The following is an 8,353-nucleotide window of genomic DNA, read 5'->3' as shown; positions in this document are numbered from 1 at the left end:
AGGCATTCGGCCATTTACACCACTCTTTATTATATATTACTTGTTTCCTATTCCGGCCCATCGCTCCGCTAACACAGCCACTCATTTATTTTTTGCTAAGATAAGCGCCAGAACGTGGGACATGCGCACGGACGTTCGAGTGGCGTTTTATATTGCGAGCAGCAGAGTTGCTTAGCGGAGCCGGTACTATTTGCGACTGGCGATTCCCCAGACCACGGCCGTGCCCAGACATTCCCTAGCACAAATGCTCAGAAGTCTTTGACTAGGGAACATTTATTACCGCGATGTTAAATTCGTTATTTTCGTTCTTAAATGTTGGTGCAAGCCGCCCCAGAACTGCTGTCCACGCCGTCGATTTGATACATTTTCTTCACTCATGGGCCATCAGAAAGAAACTGTAAACATGGACGCCGGTTTGCTGCTGTGCCTGCTTTAGCTTTGCCGAGAAGATTCTTCTTCTTTCTGGGGTTTCACGTGCCAAAACCAGTTCTGATTATGAGGCACGCCGTAGTAGAGGGCTCCGGATTAATTTTGACCACCTGGGGTTCTTTAACGTGCACTACAACGCAAGCACACGGGCGTTTTTGCATTTCGCCTCTATCGAAATGCGGCCGCCGCGGCCGGGATTTGATCCCGCGATCTCATGCTCAGCAGCGCGACGCCTTAGCTGACAGAGCCACCGCGGCGGGTGGCTCAGCCGGGAAAATTGAATAGCAGCAGCAGACGACACCATTGTTGTCTGCTCGTAATGTAGGCTCCTCTTGTCGTCTTGACGTCGCCCACCCAACCTCGGTGGCTGGTGTCGCGGAACGCGTCCACAAACACCGCTAACACCGCTGCAGAATTAGTGATAATGATGACCAGGGTTGCCAGGTGCTCACAGACTGACCCGCCAAATCTCAGCCCTCATAACCGCCAGCCACTGTTCCTCCGCAAGGCTGCAAATAGTTCGTACTTCAAACTTTTCCTCTTACCACCTTAAGGCGGTAACCACAAAAATAAAATTATAAGAGGGTAATTTTATACGTTTTTACTCGTCTATTATAGTGCAACGTTGTGATGTGTGTAGTGCGCGGCACGGTGCGGTGGATGGAGACAGACAAGCAGCAGACGACAAGGAATGCGCGTGCGGAGGCGAATTCCGTGCTGAGTGGAAAACGACAACGTCGAAGAGCGTCCCGCACGTGAACACACGGCGCAAGAAGACAAAATAAAAAGAAAAGGCATCCAATCAGAAGCAAACACGCAGCTTTGAGCGGCCAATCAGCAAAAGACGAATCGGCTAGAGCGGCTAAAAAGCGAGGCGCGCAGGCAGAAGAGAGTTCCAGGAAGCGATGGAAAGCGACGCCATCAGAAGATCGGCCACCGGACCGGGAGTTGAAGACCTGCCGTCGGCTTCTCACCCCGTACCACCAGGACTTCGCCCCGTGTTCGAAGAATTGTTTACCTGGCAGAATAATATGTCAAGTTGGGCTCACGACGCAGACGAGCAAGAGAAACTACTCTCGAGGCTCACTGACAAGGTACGGAGAACGCTGTGAGAAACAGCAGTATTCACAAACACTCGTTTTGCAGGTGTCCGGGGTTAACATCGATGGGTCTGGAGACGCTGGTCGTAGCGGCTACCGCGAAACATCTAGCGACGCTGGTAGCGAACGACCGCCTTCAGGACATCATGAGCCCGGTAAGTATTGCAAAGACTGTTGTTTTAGTGAGCGAGACGACAACGTGACAACGTGGTTACACTACACACTCCTCGTTTCAGTGGTCACCCTGGCGGGGATATCATTGATGCAGAGATTACTCCGGACGCGTCTTGTGCGTAAGTCACACGACGTGGAAGTACAGCGCAAAGACTCCAAGTCGCCGCTGTACTCGTTCAAGACGTTTGAAGACTTGAGTCTGCGCCCTGGACTGCTGAAAGGCATGTACGCTTGTGGCTGTAACGAACCGTCCGAGATCAAGGAGATTGCACTACCTCTGCTGTTGGCTGACCCTCCGCACAACATGATTGCCCAGTCACAGAGCGGCACGGGAAATACTGCCGCCTTTGTTCTGGCCAGCTTGAGCCGAGTGGACGAGAAGCAGCGGTACCCGCAGGTGCGGAGAATACTCCGGACGCGTCTTGTGCCCACATCACACGACGTGGAGGTCCAGCGCAAAGACCCCAAGTCGCCACTGCACTCGATCACGACGTTTGAAGACTTGAGTCTGCGCCCTGAACTGCTGAACGGCGTGTACGCTTGTGGCTTTAACGAACCGTCCAAGATCAAGGAGACTGCTCTACCTCTGCTGTTGGCTGACCCTCCGCTGAACATGATTGCCCAGTCACAGAGCGGCACGGGAAAGACTGCCACCTTTGTTCTGGCCAGCTTAAGCCGAGTGGACGAGAAGCAGCGGTGCCCGCAGGTGCGGAGAATACTCCGGACGCGTCTTGTGCCCACATCACACGACGTGGAGGTCCAGCGCAAAGACCCCAAGTCGCCACTGCACTCGATCACGACGTTTGAAGACTTGAGTCTGCGCCCTGAACTGCTGAACGGCGTGTACGCTTGTGGCTTTAACGAACCGTCCAAGATTAAGGAGACTGCTCTACCTCTGCTGTTGGCTGACCCTCCGCTGAACATGATTGCCCAGTCACAGAGCGGCACGGGAAAGACTGCCACCTTTGTTCTGGCCAGCTTAAGCCGAGTGGACGAGAAGCAGCGGTGCCCGCAGGTGCGGAGAATACTCCGGACGCGTCTTGTGCCCACATCACACGACGTGGAGGTCCAGCGCAAAGACCCCAAGTCGCCACTGCACTCGATCACGACGTTTGAAGACTTGAGTCTGCGCCCTGAACTGCTAAACGGCGTGTACGCTTGTGGCTTTAACGAACCGTCCAAGATCAAGGAGACGGCACTACCTCTGCTGTTGGCTGACCCTCCGCTGAACATGATTGCCCAGTCACAGAGCGGCACGGGAAAGACTGCCACCTTTGTTCTGGCCAGCTTAAGCCGAGTGGACGAGAAGCAGCGGTGCCCGCAGGTGCGGAGAATACTCCGGACGCGTCTTGTGCCCACATCACACGACGTGGAGGTCCAGCGCAAAGACCCCAAGTCGCCACTGCACTCGATCACGACGTTTGAAGACTTGAGTCTGCGCCCTGAACTGCTGAACGGCGTGTACGCTTGTGGCTTTAACGAACCGTCCAAGATTAAGGAGACTGCTCTACCTCTGCTGTTGGCTGACCCTCCGCTGAACATGATTGCCCAGTCACAGAGCGGCACGGGAAAGACTGCCACCTTTGTTCTGGCCAGCTTAAGCCGAGTGGACGAGAAGCAGCGGTGCCCGCAGGTGCGGAGAATACTCCGGACGCGTCTTGTGCCCACATCACACGACGTGGAGGTCCAGCGCAAAGACCCCAAGTCGCCACTGCACTCGATCACGACGTTTGAAGACTTGAGTCTGCGCCCTGAACTGCTAAACGGCGTGTACGCTTGTGGCTTTAACGAACCGTCCAAGATCAAGGAGACGGCACTACCCACGTTGTTGGCTGACCCTCCGCTGAACATGATTGCCCAGTCACAGAGCGGCACGGGAAAGACTGCCGCCTTTGTTCTGGCCAGCTTAAGTCGAGTGGACGAGAAGCAGCGGTACCCGCAGTTGCTGATCCTGTCACCCACGTACGAGCTGGCCGTTCATACTGGCGAGGTGTTTAAGAGGATGGCAACAGTCTGCACCATCACCTTCTGCTATGCCGTGCTTGGAGTCACATGTGAGGTTCCTCCTCTCTTTAGCCGTCTACTTATGCATGCATTGTCTGCCCTGCTGTGCTGCATGGTGCCTGCTGTATTGCAAGCCTTATCAACCCCCTATATTATGGGCCCTGCGATAAATTTGTTCAGTCGGTGATTGTGCCTTATTAAGGGTGGGCACATAGCAAAAAAACATTCGTGCAGTTATCTGAAGTCCCTGCCATCTTTCAGCTCCCACGTCAAAGTCAATTAGCTTAAAACAGACATTGACAGCCGTTCTCAAAATGTCGGGCAATGATAGCCTGAGGCGGAGGAGCAGAAATAGAAAATTACTGAAGGGCAACGTTGCAAAGAAATGATAACCAAATGACCTTGCCACGCACAGCTTGAAACAGCGAAGCTGGGCGATGGTAGCTCAGCATTTTCAGCAAGTGCGCGCGAACTTTTCATCTTATCACTCATGATGATGATAATTTCTTTTCTCGCGTCTCCGACTTACGGCCGTCACTGCGCGTTGCATAGCGCAGTTGGAACACCAACACCGCGTTCCAATGCCGACACCGCGTTCCAATGCCAGCACCGCGTTCCAATGCCAGCACCGCGTTTCCATGCCGACGTCGCGTTCCCATGCCGACATCGTGTTCCTTGAGACCGGCTCCGCGAATGCGTCTCTCTCTCGCTCTCGTAGCGCACAAAACCCCGTCACCTCGCAGAGCGCGAGCTCCGCATCGGCTGCAGCTGGACGGCAGCACGCAGCTACCGACTGGGACGAGCGACGTCCCCGGCCTGCAGCTCCTGCGGGGAGCCGGAGACGATCGAACATCTCCTGCTGGCCTGCCCGGCGTACCTCCAGCAGCGGGGCCCACTCCTGCAGGAGTTCCGCCGCCTGGGCCTCCCCTCTGGCAAGGAGGAAGATCTCCTCTTCCCCGGCCGACACCACCTTTCTGCACTTCGAGGCGTCGTGGAGTTCCTTGAGTCGTCAGGGCTCTCCGCACGCCTCTAAGGACATTTCTACAAGCGGGAAGGCCTCACGGCCTCCCACCCCACCCCGGGCCTGACCGGCCTGGCACAACACCCCTGCAGACTCTGCAGCACACCAAGGCCTTCCATCTCGGCCTGATACGTGCCGCCTATGCCTGCCGGTTTTGCTTCGCCCAGCCATGGCGACTCCACTCTATCCCTTCTTTCGCTCCCACTTACCCCTCCCCGTTGGCGCTGAGCCGTGCTCCCTCAAGGGCTGCAGAAGATAGCGCCAACCTTTCCCTTTCCCTCAAGAACCACTTATCAGAGCGCGAGCGTAGGAACGCACCAGCTTGGACGAAGACGACGACGCTCGAACGGAATAAACATGGTTCGCATAAATGCATGCTCTACAGGCGTGGTTGTGTAGCCTAGTGGTTACGACGCTCGCTGTGTAACCGCGGGGGTACGCGGGTTCGAATCCCGCCTCGGCAAGAACGTTTGTATTATATTTCGGTTGGCTTAAACAGCTTTGCCAAAAGTTTTTAAAACTCGTGCCCCAAGTGGCTAACCATGTGACAACTTCAAAGAGCAGCCTAATGTGTCGCTGGGCAGAGCGTTACTGACAGTAACGACATTTGCAGCTTCCAGCGTTCTAGCAGTTCTGATACGAGGGATGAGCCTTAAGTACAGAGCGATATACAATATGCAGACAATTTTCTGCGTGAAGAGCGAGGGGGGCGGGTGGACATTATAAGAGCATTGTTTGTAAAGGAACAAATTAAAGCAGTGTGTAAGCAAGCTATTTATTACGAGGTTATCTGCCATATTTGCTGCGGTTAGCGTGCCTGTAATATAATTACGCAATGTTTGGGCTCTGTTCGCACTCCTTCAAGCACAGGCACAAACAAGCTTGGCGATAAATGTATTTAGACAAGTATAGCATGCTACTAATGCGCTACCAGTGTTTTCTAATAAGGCAGCTGTCACGACATTGCTGCAAGCTATCTGTACTGTGTTGCATGTATGGACTTCTGGTTGACCAAACATTGCTTTCATCCTTTAGAAACTGCATTATTCAAAGCAGTTTCCGGGTAAACCACTAATATTTCAAGCAGTTGCACAGATACTTGTTACACAGCCAAGGCTGAATGTCATTTTATTAACTGTAAGTGAAGATGGTAGGAATTATTTACTTATAGTCCTGCTCTTAGTAACCAGAGCAGCACTGACATTGATTTCAATTGTTGCAGCGGCCCATATACGATTTATGTTTTATATGTGTGGTCGGCAAAAAAATTGTGAGGAGACAGCATATTAATCTACATGTTTTGATTGGCCTCACGGTGTGTACTGAGGCTGTATTCAGGATCGATCACTTTTGGGATATAACTTTCACTGATTGGCTAAGCCAGAGAATATAACACCCAACATTTCAGCGATTCGTTGTTCTGGTTGCTATGTTACACAGAAGTAAGTCCTCGAAATTGATCTTTTGGAAATTTCACGCATAATTCAGAGGCGAACGTAGCTACAAGGTTTACTGTGTGTGTTACTGGTGAAGTTCTGCTGAAACATAAAAACATGAGCAACTGGAGGCATGCTAATGTTGGTTTCAGTCTAAGGCTAATTACTTTTGACCTTCCTTCTAATAGCAGATTTTTAGAAAAGCGTTCCTAATTGCATGGATTAGTTTTCGTTGGTAAAACTTTGTACCATTTGATATGAAATTTCATTGAGGGTATGATTTAGGACTGGAAGACTACTCTCTGAACTCGTGGCTTGTACCCACTACGAGGGATTGGCTGTCCGTTCTCTTAAAGTGAGGGATTGGCTGTCCGTTCTCTTAAAGTGTGCAACACCCTTTGTACTTTGCACCTTCTCTCCCCTATTACATCATCGTCTAAAACTTTCGACCAGGCGATCACAGTGTGGCTTCGACTGCTGCATTCACCCGTGCATCAGTGACCCCCCCCCCCCCAATTTTCATGACTTATAAAGATGACTTGTAAACAAACCCAACATTGAAAAACATGGTGCGCTTTTTGAATTTGACACATTAAAACCTTATAATTCGTGATTTCTTGCATGTTCGACATATTGAGCAGTCGCACCGTGATTACCGATGTGCCGATTATTAGCAAAGCAACAAAAGGCGAGACAACAATTTTGCATCAGTTCCCCTTTAATGTTGGAAAATAAGATGACACTGATTGTACTGGGACATTGGTGCATTCTATAAAAGAGACATGTACTGGCTGCCATCGTCCACAATTTGTGAAGGTTATGTTTCTGTGCTTTTCAGTGTCACGAGGAGAAAAGATCCAAGACCACGTAATCCTAGGCACACCAGGAAAGATCGTTGACTGGGCCTTGAAGTTCAACTTCTTTGACCTGTCACGCATCAAAGTCTTTGTGCTGGATGAGGCAGACATCATGATTGCCATGCACGGGCATCATTGACCAGTCCATACGCATCCACAAGTGAGCACCCTCAGTGTTTATATTCTTGTGCGCTGGCTCATAATGGCTGTGCAGATTTGCTTAGCGTTGTGTTATGTCTTGATAGGGTATGCTACAGCTTAGCTGGCATGTCCAGCTGTGTATAGTTACAGCACTATGCAATACTAAAGCAGCAATCATTTGTAGAATTGCTATCACAGGTGATTGGATAAGCTAAGATTTGATGTGTCATACAACTGCATAGAAGGATGTATGTATATGGCCAATATTTTACTCTATAACTTACAATGGTAGAGTTGTTTTTAAAGACTGAAGAACAAAAGAAGCAGAAAAATCGAACACAGCTAAACGCAGCAAATGCAGTGCCTATTTAGGTTTATAAATGCATCTGTATTGCTTGCCTCTTACTTTTGTTTCTGCTATATTCTGTGTGTTCATGATCAGAATGCTCATTTGTTGCACTGGTGCATTTTTCAATCTGTTCGCATAATTATTCAGTATTAATAAACACATCTCATGTCTATACCATGTCATGTCTATACCCCACTACAACGTGTCACGGCTGCTAGATAGCCTAATATGAAACATGAATGATTGCTTAAGTAGCTTCTTTTTGTTGATTAGTGTCCGTTTGGTAGTTCAGCGGTTAAATTGTAATGTGGCATATGTCCTTGCAGGCTGCTTTCTCCCAACTGCCAGAATATGCTGTTCTCAGCCACATACGACAAGCATGTGATGGAGTTTGCAGAGATAATGATCAGCTACAACCCCGAGGTGATCCGGTAGCGCAAGGCAGAAGAAAGCGTGGAGAACATGAAGGAGTGCTATGTGGTGTGTTCGAGCAAGGAAGAGAAGTTCTCTATCTCCAACATCTACGGTGTGCTGGCTATTGGGCAGACCATTATCTAGTTATATCTAGTATTACATATGATATTTATGCACTAAGTAAATGTAACGATAGACGACCGGTTTTTGAATAAACATTATTGCACAATTGTGGCTTGCTGGGCTAGGTTGTTCATTGCAACTTCTGTAACATGGCGAAAAAAAAACAAGGAAGGGACGACAATAGAGACAATCACCAAACATCTAAAAACCGTAGTTCTTTCTTGATCAGTGTTACTGATGACATGCTTACACACCTCTCTTCCGCACGAGCAATCTTCACCGAGTCGATTATCTCTCTGGCGCAC

General features: G+C 50.1%; 1 pseudogene; it reads left to right on the top strand.

The window, feature by feature from the left end:
* Window positions 1–1,366: 1,366 nt before the first annotated feature.
* LOC125940522 (DEAD-box helicase Dbp80-like) lies at window positions 1,367–8,111 on the top strand (annotated as a pseudogene).
* The last annotated feature ends 242 nt before the right edge of the window (window positions 8,112–8,353 follow it).

Source organism: Dermacentor silvarum, chromosome 10 (assembly GCF_013339745.2).
Source record: "Dermacentor silvarum isolate Dsil-2018 chromosome 10, BIME_Dsil_1.4, whole genome shotgun sequence".
Lineage (NCBI taxonomy): Eukaryota > Metazoa > Arthropoda > Arachnida > Ixodida > Ixodidae > Dermacentor > Dermacentor silvarum.
Note: the sequence above shows the minus strand (reverse complement) of the source record. Positions and strands in the feature narration are given on the sequence as shown.